General features: G+C 37.6%; 1 protein-coding gene and 1 non-coding gene across 3 annotated transcripts in view; both read left to right on the top strand.

Annotated features, from left to right (window-relative positions):
* The window catches only part of CERT1 (ceramide transporter 1), a 105,588-nt gene that overhangs the window by 20,959 nt on the left and 70,663 nt on the right, over nt 1-13,966 (top strand). The gene's annotated exons all lie outside the window — the stretch shown is intronic.
* On the top strand, nt 8,945-9,135 carry LOC124523721 (U2 spliceosomal RNA). The gene has a single exon (XR_006965086.1). It is a non-coding gene; the product is annotated as a U2 spliceosomal RNA (small nuclear RNA).

The raw sequence follows: 13,966 nt of genomic DNA, 5'->3' as shown, positions 1-13,966 counted from the left end.
TTATTTTTGAGAGAGAGAGAGAGAGAGGCAGTGTGTGAGCAGGGGAAGGGCAGAGAGAGAGGAAGACACAAAACTTGAAGCAGGCTCCAGGCTCTGTGCTGTCAGCACAGAGCCTGACCGCGAGATAATGACCTGAGCCAAAGTTGGACGCTTAACCGACTGAGCCACCCAGGCGCCCCAGTATCTAAATTTCTAAAGTGACGTTGAAAGAAAAAAAAAAATTTTAAAAAAAGGGGCGCCTGGGTGGCGCAGTCGGTTAAACGTCCGACTTCAGCCAGGTCACGATCTCGCGGTCCGTGAGTTCGAGCCCCGCGTCGGGCTCTGGGCTGATGGCTCAGAGGCTGGAGCCTGTTTCCGATTCTGTGTCTCCCTCTCTCTCTGCCCCTCCCCCGTTCATGCTCTGTCTCTCTCTGTCCCAAAAATAAATAAACGTTGAAAGAAAAAAAAAAAATTTTAAATTTCTAAAGTGAAATGAAGTATTTCAGGCCCAGGGAAGAAAAGAAAATGCATTACACTATCCTTTCTCTGCTGGGCTTCAGGCTATCTTGGGTTTTGAGGTTTTGCATGGTCTACCTTTTTCTTAAACTTCGTTTCTTACCAGACTCCCTCCAGTCATGCTACACTTTTAGTGTCTTATCTAAGCCTACTCTTTCCTGCCCATAAATATTTATATGTGCTTTTCTTGCTGTCTGGAATGTTCTTTCTTTCTTCCTTTGTCCATTCCATTACTTTCTTGGAAACCTTGGCCTACCTGATTAGATTACTTTTTAAAAAAATTTTTTTAACATTTATTTATTATTGAGAGAGAGAGACAGAGCATGAGCATGGGAGAGGCAGAGAGAGGGGAGACACAGAATCCGAAGCAGGCTTCAGGCTCTGAGCTGTCAGCACAGAGCCCGACGCGGGGCTGGAACCCACAAACCACAATATCATGACCTGAGCTGAAGTCGGATGCTCAACTGACTGAGCCACCCAGGTGCCCCTGATTAGATTACTTTTAATATAGGCTTTTTCAACATAATGTACCTTTCTATTTATGGCTTTTACAGTTGAAGTTTTACATTTCTTGTGTGATTGATTTGGTTAACGTGAGTTCTGCAAAGTTAAGAACCATGCCTGTTTATCCTCGGCATTGTATCCCCAGTGCCTTGAATAGTACTTGGTAAATCATAGATGTTCATAAATATTTCGTTGGTTGGTTGGGTTACATGGATAAATAAATAAACATGAAAGGTTTAAATCATGGTTGTCCAATAAAAATATGTTAGTCACATATACAAGCCATATAAGTAATTGAAAATTTTCTAGTAGCCACATCAAAAAAGGAAAAACAAGTGAGATTGATTAATTATATTTTATTTAACTTAATATATCCAAAATATTGTCATCCTAATATAGTCATAAGAAATTATTACTAAGATATTTTACATTTTGTTTTTTACCAAGTCTTCAAAATCCAGTGTGTCTTATACACTTACAGCTCATTTAGTTCAGACTAGCCATACATGACTAATGACTACTATATTGGACAGCACAGGTTTCAATGTCAAAGCATATTAAAAATTAAGAAATTGGGGGCTGCCTGCATCATGGTCCAGCCTTTATCTCAGGGTAAATTTTGAAAGCAAGATTTTGTTTATTCAGAAATTCCCAAAATTGAGATATATCAAATCAGTGTGTTAAATGAAAAAAATTGAAATGAATACTTAATACTTACAGTTTGCTTACCTATATATTTTCTTTAAGATTTGCAAGTTATGAAGGGAAAATACAGTCTTGGAAAAGACATCATGCATTTGAGGGCAGTGAGATTATTCAAACTGACCTTGTCTAAGAATCTTTTCTTAGGTTCTGCTCTCTTGAAGTAACATTTTTATTAAGTGGCTTTAATTATTTTAGCATTTTTTATTGTAGGATGAGTCTGGGAAGGTTCTTCTCGCAAAATATTACTGTATTTTAATGAGTCTGATGCCACCAAATTTAAGATGCACTGTTATTTTATATGTCACATTGCCATTTCAAGTTGATACCATTTGAAAGACATCCTTATTTCAGAGACAAAATTTGTTTGTGTGGCAGGGAATTTTATAATGGGTGAAATGAGGTATTTGAGTAGAAATCTCAAAGAGGAAAATGAATGTGGTAAGAGGTGACATGGTAGGAAGCAGCAGTTGTCAAGTTCCTCCATGGCTAGTTGAAGGAACTGTAAGGAGGCCTGTGTGACTGGAGGCCTGGATGGTCTGTAGACAAGGGGAAAGTAGTAGGAAAAGAAGGCAGAGAGGTATGCTTCTGATTCTATAGAGCCTTGTGGGTCCTTGTGAGGACTTTGACTTTGTATGCGAAATGAAAAGGGAAGTTATGGAAGTCTGAGCAGTGGAGTGATTTGATCCTTGTAACAAGATCACTTTTGGCTGCTTTAAGAATAGTTTGTAGGAGGAGGATGGAAGCAGGAAACCAGAATTAGGCAGCCCTAAGAAATTATACACATAATCCAGGTGAGACATAGCAGTGGTTTGGATCCAGCTAGTATTGCTTATTAGAAGTGAATGGATTCCAGATTTATTTTGGAGGTCCAGCTGACAAGGTTTGCAGATTTGCTGATGAATGCCTTATATGATTCAGTGAAATGAGTCGGATGATTTCAGGTCTAAGCAACTGTTGGTTACCATTTATGGAAATGTAGAATCCTAGAGTTTGGTGAAGCAAATCACATGACCAGTTTTTGATGTGTTGAGATTCCTCTTAAATAGTCAGGAGAAGACACAAAAGAGGCAATTAAGTAAGAGTTTGGAGGTTAGGGAAAGAGGACCTGGCTGAAGTTATAAATTGTGTGTTTGTGGACACGTGAATGTACATGTGTCAAGTGGTATGTGTGCAAATTTATCTTTTGATCCTCATATCATTGACTGTTTCTTCAGAATTCCCTCCCCCACCAACCCAGTATGTTTAATTTTTGATTTTAATGTTAGTGGTTTTGTAAAATGTTAGATGATATTTGCTAAACATTTGTCAAATGTGTGACTCTTGGTTAACAGTGGGATAGAAAGAGGAAGGTTGTAAGGAAAGAGACTTTTTTGTATCATTTTTAACTTTTTACTTTGAAATAATTTTATATAAAAAGTTGTAAGACTAATGTGATAACTCTTGTGGACACTTAGATTCACCAATATTTTAATGTTTCTTTTATCATGTTCTCTAGACACATGTACACATGCCTTATATCTTTCCCTGAGTCATTTGAGAGTAGGTTTCATATATCATACTTCTTTTCCTCTTAATACTTCAGTGTATAATTTCCAAGAGCAAAGATATTCTCTTTGCAGGTATAACCATAATATAGCTGGCAAATTCAGGACATTTCATGTAGTAATATCTTTTTTCTAATTTAAAGTCTGTATTCCAGTTTTGTCCATTGTTCAGCAGTATCCTTTGTAGCATATTTTTTCCCTTCAGTACAAAATCCAGTCTACAGCGTGTATTGCATTTAGTTGTCATGTTTCTTTTAGTGTCTTTTAATCTAGACCAATTAGCTCCTTAGCCTTTCTTTGTCTAGTGTAACATATTTTTGAAGACTCTGGGCAAGTTATTTTCTAGAATGTTTTTCATTTAGGACTTGATGTTTCTTTGTGATTTGATTCAGGTTATGCATCCTTGGCAAAATACACTAAAATGATGTGGTGTCCTTCTCAGGGTATATCTCACTAGAGGTACAGATATCTGTCTGCTTTTTTTTATATGTAAATGTTATGGTTAAGATTTGAAGGGTGGGGAGGTGGACGAGGGTTCTATGACTTAAAAAGAAAGTTGGAAAAAACATTGAATTAAGCTTGGTTCATTATTCGCCACTAAAAATCTTCCAACTTGATTCTCCTCATTTTGATTCTCTGCTAAAACTTTCAGATTATCATGATTTTTCTGGGTGGAATTCTTACAAGGAATGCATTTACCAGAAAATGGAAATGTCTGCTTACCATAGCATTTATTCCTCCCTGTAAATCATATGATATATTCATTGATACCTATGTTCATTGATAGTTTCTACATTTACATAGCACTATTTTCATTCCTTACACTGGGGACTCTCCCAAGATCATACCATTTATGTTAGATTCTGAATATAGCCAGCTGGCCTGCTTTAATGCCTCTGTCATTGGCCTGTACAAGTGATGATAATCTTATGTGGTCCACTTTGAACATTTTGTTGAATATCTTTTTCTTTTCACTTTAAAAAAACTTTAAATTTAAAATAATTGTACTTACACAGAAACTTACAGAAATGGAACCAGAGGTTTTATTTATCCTTCATCCAGTTTCCCTGCATCGTAAGATCTTACATAGCTGTAGTACAGTTCAAAACCCAGAAGTTGATATTGGTACAACCCACAGACCGTATTCACATTTTACCAGGTTTACGTGTACTCATTTGTGTGTATGTCTGTGTGCATGCATGCACATGTGTATGTAGTTGTATGCAGTTTTATCACTTGCAAAGATTCTTGTAACCACCATTACAGTAAAAATAGAGAACTGTTTCATCACCACAAAGATCCCTCATTCTACCCCTTTATAGGCTCTTCTATCTCTCTCCTCTCCTTCCAGCCTTCTCTCTCATTCCTAACCCCTACAACCACTCATCTTTTCGTCAGTTCTGTACTTTTATCCTTTTGAAAATTTTATATAAATGGAATCACACAGTATATTACCTTGTGAGATTGGCTTTTTTCCTCAGTATGAGTAAGATGCACCAGGCTATTGAATATGTCAATAATATGTTCCTTTTATTGCTAAGTAGTATATGTACCATAGTTGTGTAACATGAACTAGTCAAAGGACATTTGGTTTGCTTGCAATTGAGGGGCTGTTACTAATAAAGGTCTCATGAACAATGATGTGCATGATTTTGTGTGGACCTTAGTTTTCTGAATTTTGGTCTCCACATTCAGTAAATAAATATTTGTTCAATGTCAGTCACTGTCCTAGGGCCTGAATTATACTGGTGTACCTATCAGGGACTCTTGTATACAGTCTCTAATCACATATGTTTAATCACATATGTATGTAATCACACATGCCTGAACAGTATGTTTGGGCTCACATTTTATGTGTGCTTTTGTAACCTCTTTGTATCTTCCCACATATTAAGTTGTTCACTTTACAGACTTTGGAAATACTGTTTTTGAATGGATATCTTCAACTCCATTAGGAAATGAACATTTGCCATTTTTGGACTGCTTATTGTATCATTCAGATGTCCACTCATGGAACCAGAAATCGCTGTAGATTTTTCAGCAGAAAGTGTTTAGAACTAAACAAAAGAAACACTTTGTGGGTAGTGCATAGGTAGTAACTGCAGGAACCAGCTTTTATTCCTTGGGTCAGAGGAACGAAGGGACGAGGTTGGGGTTATCTGAACTTAGAAGTTGGAGGGAGAGCCCCGCCGAGTTGGGAGTTGGACTTCTGAAGAGAAAGGGTTGCCCACTGGTGCTGGTACCAGTATCCCAGGAGCCTTTTGGGACTGAGGCTTAAACCTCTGAGTTGAAAGGACTGCCTGGTTAGTACTTTCAGAAGCTGAGACTCAGGCATCTGGAGATGGGAACACTGTTCATCTGCTATCTCAGAAGCTTAGAGGAAATGCACTGTGACATCTAGAAGAAGGATTATACCCAGTGTAGTTGGTATTAATATCTTAGTAGTTTGAAGGGGAATGCTGTAGAGCTCCACTTCACGTATCTAGTAAGTGGCCCTTGCACAGTTGATGCTGGTACATCTGAGGTGGCCAGCTAGTTCAGGGGGTTCTAAAAGAGGCTGGAGCCCGGAACTGACTACCATTTCCAGGACTAAGGACCTTTGCTAGACAAATGTTGATGGAAACAGTATGTAACAAAAAACACAGGCTTTTTCTGCCTTCCTCCTGGCTTCCAGTCTCTGGCTAGAATGGTGCCCATACTGAACCAACAAAGAAGACTAATAGAGGTAGAAATGTATTTTGCCGTATCCCAGTCCCAGTAGCATAAAATAGTATAGAAGGGTGGATTTAAGAGAGCCGATATGGTTAATAAGAAGTGGCAAGCTCATTATCAAATGAGCTTTTAAAGAATTCCCTGCTATGAGTCTGAATGGATCTTCTCAATGAATCTGCAAAAGCCAGAGTCTCATTTTCCCCTCTCACCCTAGCATCCCTCCAGCCCATCAACTCCCCTTGTTACATGATTATACATATTATGTTATATATTATTACATATAATATGTTATTGTTATGTATATTATACATTATACATTATTAATGCATTATATATTATATACATTATATGTTTTATATGTTATATATTATGTGTATTATGTTATTACATAGTATACATATTACATGTGAATTAGGCCTAGGTAATCAGGCTGCTGATACATACCTTCCCCCACCTCTACTGCCCCTTGTCTCCCCCAGCCCTACCTTGATTGTGAAGCAGGATCTTAAAGAGAAGCAATGACAGAAAGTTTTTCTTATGATAATATTGGCAACTGCAGCATCCAGTTTCTGGAGCAGCAGTGCCACTAGTGGCTTCCAGGGTCCAGAAGAGGAAGTGGCCTGTCTGTACAGTTGACACCGTGGGGTGCAGTCTCAGAGTTCTCTCTCTTACCTAGTCTCCCCTGGCTCCTTTCCATTTTCTGACCTCGTTTATTTATATTTCTTAGCAATATGAGCTGCCTGATACTTTCAAAAGAAACTTCTTCAGTGAGCAAGCATCAGTTTCTCTTACTTGTAATTTAGAGCAATGTTTGATGTATTTTATTTGAATCTGGTAGGCTTTATTTATTTTCTGTTTGAACAAAGATATTTTAATATTTTGCATTTATTGGTAAAAAAAATTAGATGCTCACCTTAGATAATTTTGTCTTTAACCTCAGGGAGCATTGGACAGGATATCTGGCAATGAGTAGAATAAGGGTGAAATCTCGATTGTGGTGGTACTAGGTGGCTAAAACTAAACAGAAAAACCAGCCAGGCATCTTCCTGACCAACAGAACCTGACAAAGGTTGTGGTACAACCAGGGCTGATGGAAAATGAGTAGGGAATCCACAGAGGAGAAACCAGAGAAGGGCAACTCAAAGTTGTGTAGAAAGTCTACCCAAGTCTCTGGTTAACTCCTAAACAATGTATGTGGGAGACAGATAGAAAGTAGTCTTAAAATGTGATCTGAGTCACTGCCACCATGGGAGAGATGTGGGGGAGCTAAAGCTGCTTTCAAGAACATTTGCCATTTTTTTAACTGTAGGTACCAAGAGAAGGAATGTAGTTAGTGAGGAGATAATCCAGAAAAAAAGAGCCAGAGAAAGGGAACCCCAAATGTAAAACTCGGTCCAAATTTGTACCTGACCTTTCATTTGTGTGTGCACAGGCCAGACTGAAAGTACTGTAAACTGAGACCCTAGCTGCTGCCCATTGAACACATGACAGAATTAGCAGTTTGGGTCTGAGCATGTTAATCGCCTGCTGAAACAAAACAGAATTTTTCAGAGTAAAACAGAATCCAGAGTTCACAACCTAACATTCACAGTTTTCAGGGTCAACTCAAAATTATTCAAGATACAAAAAGCCAGGAAATTACAGCACATTCTCAAGGGAAAAGACATGAACCAAGGCCAAATTCAAGATGAGCAAGATGAATTATCTGATAGGGATTTTAAAGCAGGTTGTATGTTTGTGCGAGGTAAAAGAAAATAGGCTTGTAATGAATGAAAAGGTAGACCATTTCAGCAGAGAAAAAGAAAACATAGAACCGATGGGAATTTTAGAACCATGAAGAATGATATCTGAAATAAAAACCATTCACTGTCTGGAATTTATAGTAGAGATGACAGAAAATAATTAGGATTTTGAATATACATCAAAAGAAGTCATTTTTTTTTAACGTTTATTCATTTTTGAGAGGCAGGGGAAGGACAAAGAGAGGGGAAGACACCGAGTCCAAAGCAGGCTCCAGGCTCCGAGCTATCAGTACAGAGCCTGATGTGGGGCTTAAATTCACAAGCCATGAGATCATGACCTGAGCCAAAGTCAAATGCTTAATTCACTAAGCCACTTAGGCACCCCCAAGTAGTCATTCTTAACCCAATTTTTATTTTGTTTTGTTTTATTTTAAATGAGCAGAATTAAATGGGTTTTAGGAGTCTTCAGAGAGAAAAGAAAGTGAAAAAATATTTGAAGAAATTATAGTAAAACTTTCCAAATTTGGTGAAGAATATAAATTTATATATTTGAGAAGCTCAACCGACAATAGGACAGATTGAAACCGGATACATCATAGTCAAACTGTTGAAAACCAAAGATAAAAAATCCTGAACTTAGCTACAGAAAAATGACACATAAATGGGGACATTCAAACTACTGTATACTTCTCCTTAGAGATCATGGAGGCTAGAAGACATCTTATAATGGATTCAGTGAAGATACTCTTCAAAAATGAAGTGAAATAAAGATATTTTTAGATAAAGGAAAACTAAGAGAACTTGTGGGCAGACGACCTGTGCTACAAGAGATGCTAAGGGAACTTTTTCAAGCTGGAGAGAAATACACCAGAGGTAAACAGATCTTTAGGAACTAATGAAGAACATCAGAAAAAGTGAATATGTGTTGGTAATTATAGGGTTATTTTTTCCCTTTTAATGCTTTTAAGATACAGAAAATCTGAATAAGCCAGATCTAAAAACCTGAACTTAATAGCTTCCTACCAAGAAAACCTGTCCACATGATTTCCCTGGTATGTTGTTTAATACATCCAAAGAAATAGTTCCAATCTTATACAAACTCTTTCCTACACTTTCCTACACAGCGTAGCTGTGAAACCTAAACCTGATGAAGACATCACAAGAATATTAGAGCTCTATGGTAGACATAGATACCATATTCTTTTATAAAATATTAGCAAATCAATAGTAGAAGAATTATGTATAACTTCTCAGCCTTTTGGCTAAGATTATGTGTAGTATCTATTCTTATCAGTTTAATATTTGATACATCCTCTATCTACGGACAATATAGTAAATGGATTTTTGGAGCAGGGAGATGGAATAGGAGGTTCTTCCATCCACTCCACACATCGACCTTGTATTGCAGTTCCTCCAGGCATGTTGCACTGCCTGCACCCTCAGGACAAAAACAAAAAAGTGGATTATATATAATGAACAAACAAATGTACTTTATCTTAGGAATTAGAGGTTAATTTAATGTAGCAAATCAATCATTATAATTCACCAGTTTTTTAATTTTATTTAAAGCCAAGTTGGTTAACATATACTGTAATAATGGTTTCAGTAGAATCTAGTGATTCATCACTTACATATAACACCCACTGCTCATCCCAACAAGTGCCCTCCCTAATGCCCATCACCCATTTAGCCCACCCTCACCTAATACCCCTCCAGCAACCCTGTTTGTTCTCTGTATTTAAGAGTCTCTTGTGGTTTGCTTGCCTCTTTTTATATTACTTTTCCTTCCCTTCCCTGTGTTCATCTATTTTGTTTCTTAAATTCTACATATGAGTGAAATCATACAATATTTATCTTTCACTGACTGTCTTATTTTGCTTAGCATAATAAATTCTAGTTCCACCCATGTTGTTGCAAATGGCAAGATTTCATTTTTTTATTCCATTGTATAGTAAAACCTTGGATTGTGAGTAACTTGTTCTGCAAGTGTTCCACAAGACAGGCAAACATTTTTAATAAATTTTAACTTGATAAATGAACAATGTCTTGCAATACAAGTAGTACGTGACTGACATCACATGATCACAAATGAACCAGTGGTTCTTCTTTTTCTCTCTCTCTCCCTCTCCCTCTCTCTCTCTCGCTCTCTCTCTCTCTCTCTCGCTGTTGAATTGTGGGTGATGGTCTCCCATGCTTGGATACTCCGTCTCAGGCCACGGTGTTTGACAGAAATCAGTGATTTTCCAGTATGTTGGAAGACGCCCACAAATGGCACTAGTGTAGTTTTTGTCACTTCAAAGCACCTGTGGACAGTCCTTTGCTTTTCCATACAAGAGTAAGCTTAGAAATGCTTTACTTCATTTTAGTCAGGCTGCCTGCAGATATAGACCCTTTCCTTTGTTGCTGTAACTGTAATTGCCAGTTACATTAAATACGGTATTTGACAAGAGTATATTAATACTGTAGTGTAGTCAACATCTGTGCAAGCATATACAGTGGCCCCCAGGAAGAAAAAGATTCCATTGAGCCAACAAATAGCAGTGATTCTGTTAGTGATACTGAAAGTTGTCCTCCTCTCTCTTGTCTCCCTCACACCAGCCATGAAGGTTTTCAAAGGTAAGTGCAGGTTAATTTGTCTATTTTTCTCTATATTTTGTATTATATTACAATATTGTCATCGTTTTTTATGGGTATTTTTGGGTTGTAGAACGAATCATCTGAGTTTCCATTATTTCTTGTGGGGAAATTCACTTTGATATGCAAGTGCTTTGGATTACAAGCATGTTTCCTGAACAAATTATGCTCACAAACTAAGGTTTTATACCACATCTTTATCCATTCATCAGTCAATGGACATTTGGGCTCTTTCCATAATTTGGCTTTTGTTGATAGCACTGCTATAAACATTGGGGTGCATGTGCCCCTTCAGATAATACCTGATAGTGCAAATGCTGTGTCATAGGGTAGCTCTATTTAAAATTTTGTTTTGTTTTTTCAGAGAGAGAGAAAGCATGAGCAGGAAAGGGATAGAGAGAGGGGAGAGAGAATCCCAAGCAGCCTCTATGCCATCATTGTGGAACCCAGTCCAGGGCTTGATCTCACAAACCATGAGAGCATGTCCTGAGCCCAAATCCAGTTGGACACTTAACCAACTGAGCCTCCCAGGTGCTCCTATTTTTAATTATTTGAGGAACCTTCATACTTTTTTCCAGAGTAGCTGCATCAGTTTGCATTCCCACCAGCAGTGCAAAAGTATTCTCCTTTCTCCCTATCCTCGCCAACATCTATTGTTTCTTGAGTTGTTAATTTTAGTCATTCTGACAGGTTTGAGGTGGTATCTCATTGTTTCCTGATTTGTATTTCCCTGATGTAATACACCATTTTAACAAACTAAAGACAAAAATTCATAACAAATTTCAATAGATCAAAAAGGTTTTGACAAAATCCTAATACTCATTTAAATTGAAAAGAAAAATTCTTAGGGAACTAGAACTAGAAAGGAACATCAGCCTAATGAAGCGCATCTACAAAAACACATAGTTTAACATCATGCTCAATGGTGAAATATTTTATGCTTTTCTCCCAAGATTAGGGTCAGGGCAAGAATGTATGTGCCCTTATCACTTCAGTTTTAACATTGTATTGGTCATCCTAGTCATTTCAGTATGGCAAGAAAAAAGATCTAAAAGGGCATAAAGATCAGAAAGCCAGAAGAAAAACTTTGCAGTAGCATCAAGGTTTTGTAGATATTTTTAGGTGTAAAATAGGTGTTTTAGGTGTTGGAAGTACTAAGTGAATTTTGCAAAATCATAGAATGTACGGTTAATATACAATTATGAGATCTATTATATACCATAAGCAGTGAAATTTGAAAAACAATTCCATGTACAGTAACATAACAAGATTTAGGAATCAGTCCTGCATTATGGATTGGACATGTATAATACAGGCTATGTGAGATTATTGAGAGAAATTAAAGAAGACATGAATAACTGGAGAAATGTCCATGGATTAGAAGGCTCAGTATTGTTAAGAGGTCACACCTTTCCATATTAATCTATAGAAAAATCTATGGAATTCCTGCAACCTGGTACTAAATGTTCTTGGAAATACAATGTGGAATGCAAACTACCTAGATTAGCCCAAATAAGTTTTAAAAAAGGGGAGTAGAGTTTGAAGACATACACTACATGATTTCAAGACTGATTATTGGGCAGCAATAATTTGGTGTTGGGAGTAAGAATAGACTTCTTTTTTTTTTTTTTTTTTAAGGATTTTATTTTTAAGTAATCTCTACACCCAGCGCGGGGCTCAAACTTACAACCCCCAGATCAAGAGTTGCATGCTCTACTGACTGAGCCAGCCAGGTGCCCCAAGAGTAGACATATAGGTCAATGGAACAGAACAGGGTCCAGAAGTAAACCCAAGCAAGGATGAGGAGTAACTGGACTTTGATAGGCTGCTGGTGAGAATGTAAAATGATACAACTAATTTTTGGCAGTTCCTTAAATATATAGTTACTTTATAAGCCAGGCATTCCACTCTAGGTCAAGAGAAGTGAAAATGTATGTCCCTACAAAGATATGAATTTTCACAACAAATTTATTCAAAATAACCAAGAAGTGAAAGCAATTGTCCATCAACAAGTAAATAAATAAGCAATATGAAGTTCACTAAAATTTTAGTTGACTTTGAGTTTCTATGTCTTCTTACACTCTGTCCACTGAGTTTAACCTTTCAGATAGTCTTTCATTCTACTTGTGCCAGCACCAGAGAAATCTCTTCTAAAGTATCCTGTGGTACTGTTCTAGACTTTTGGGTCTTTTCTGTAATGCTGCTTCTGGAATTTTCCTTATTGTCTTCTTGGGAAGTCCCTTGGCTTCTTCTTTTCATGGATCTCAAATACTTCTTGCTTCTCTTTGTTACTCCCTCATTTTACTGATGCATATCTCCCAGGTTTGAAAGATAAATTTTTATTTATCTTCATGGTTTAGAACTTTCATACCAATTAAGTGCCTGGGTGTGAAACCCTTAAATATCATTACTATATGTCTTTTTTCTTGGACTAAATTTTCTCATGGAAGAATCTTCCTATAGACAGAAGAGGATGGAAGGAGAGAGTGTGAGTGCTAGGTTTCTGGGAGTCAAGTAGGGGAAAGATCTTTAGTATAAATACTTTCTGATTTGCTTTTTTTCCCCTTTCCCTACACCCCACACCCACTGCTGTGTAAGACTGTCCCTACTTCTTACACCTGTCTCATACCATCTCTCTGAGGGCCAAGGGTGGGGCTTCTAACACTGTACGGTGGTAGGTGAGTAGTCACCAATGCTTGGGATTCCAGGGATCTAGTTTACCTTTTAATGACTCTTGGTCAGTTTTGTTTTCAGCTCCACCCTTGCCTTTACCTTTATGGCTACCTGATGCTTCCAGTTCCCTTGCTTTTCCATAATTGCATACAAACTGGCTTGATTCTTTTGCCTTCTTTTTTCTTGTAGATGTTTAATTTTCAGTTTTTTTCAAGCCTGCTGAGTCAGTTACCGCATTCTACTTTTAAATTTTGTTGAAAACTTTTTTTTTTTCTTTGTGGATTTATGCCTCTTGTTCCTATAAGGTTATTTTGGCAGATAATGGATGCTTTGGGCTAAATGTTTGTGTCCTCCCCAACCTCATGTGTTGAAGCCTTAATTCTCATTGTGATAGTAATCAGAGGTGGGGCAGGGCCTTTGGGAGATAATTGGGTTTAGATGAGGTCATGACACTGAAGTCTACATGATGACATTGGCATCCTTATGAGGGGATGAAGGGACCAGAGAGCTCTCCTTCTCCACATGAGGACACAGCTAGAAGGCAACCATCTGCAAACCAGAAAGAGGGCCCTGACAAACAGCCCACCATGCTGGCACTGATCTGGACTTGTAGCCTCCAGAACTGTGAGAAATTTCTGTTTAAGCTACCCACTTAATGGTTTTTGTGTTATAGAATCCCAAAGAACTAAGACAAACCAAGACAGGTATAAGTGCCATTTTACTTTTTGGTATATTTTCTGTCCTTAACAATGAATGTTGACATGGTAAAGTATGAGGTCCGCCTACATGTTCCTTGATGTTTTCCTTTCTGATGTTGGCTTTCTTCTATTGCGTGCATTCTCAGTGGGGGCACAGCTTGGTTTTGGGGAGAGTGAGATAAACTCACTAGTGTTAATTGCAATTGTGTTTGAATGAAGCAATTATTGATTATATGTTGGGAGGTGTTGTATGTGTGTT

Source organism: Lynx rufus, unplaced genomic scaffold (genome assembly GCF_022079265.1).
Source record: "Lynx rufus isolate CCGP_SWC_20201006 ecotype Redwood Valley unplaced genomic scaffold, mLynRuf1.p SCAF_1, whole genome shotgun sequence".
Taxonomy (NCBI): Eukaryota; Metazoa; Chordata; class Mammalia; order Carnivora; family Felidae; genus Lynx; species Lynx rufus.
Note: the sequence above shows the minus strand (reverse complement) of the source record. Positions and strands in the feature narration are given on the sequence as shown.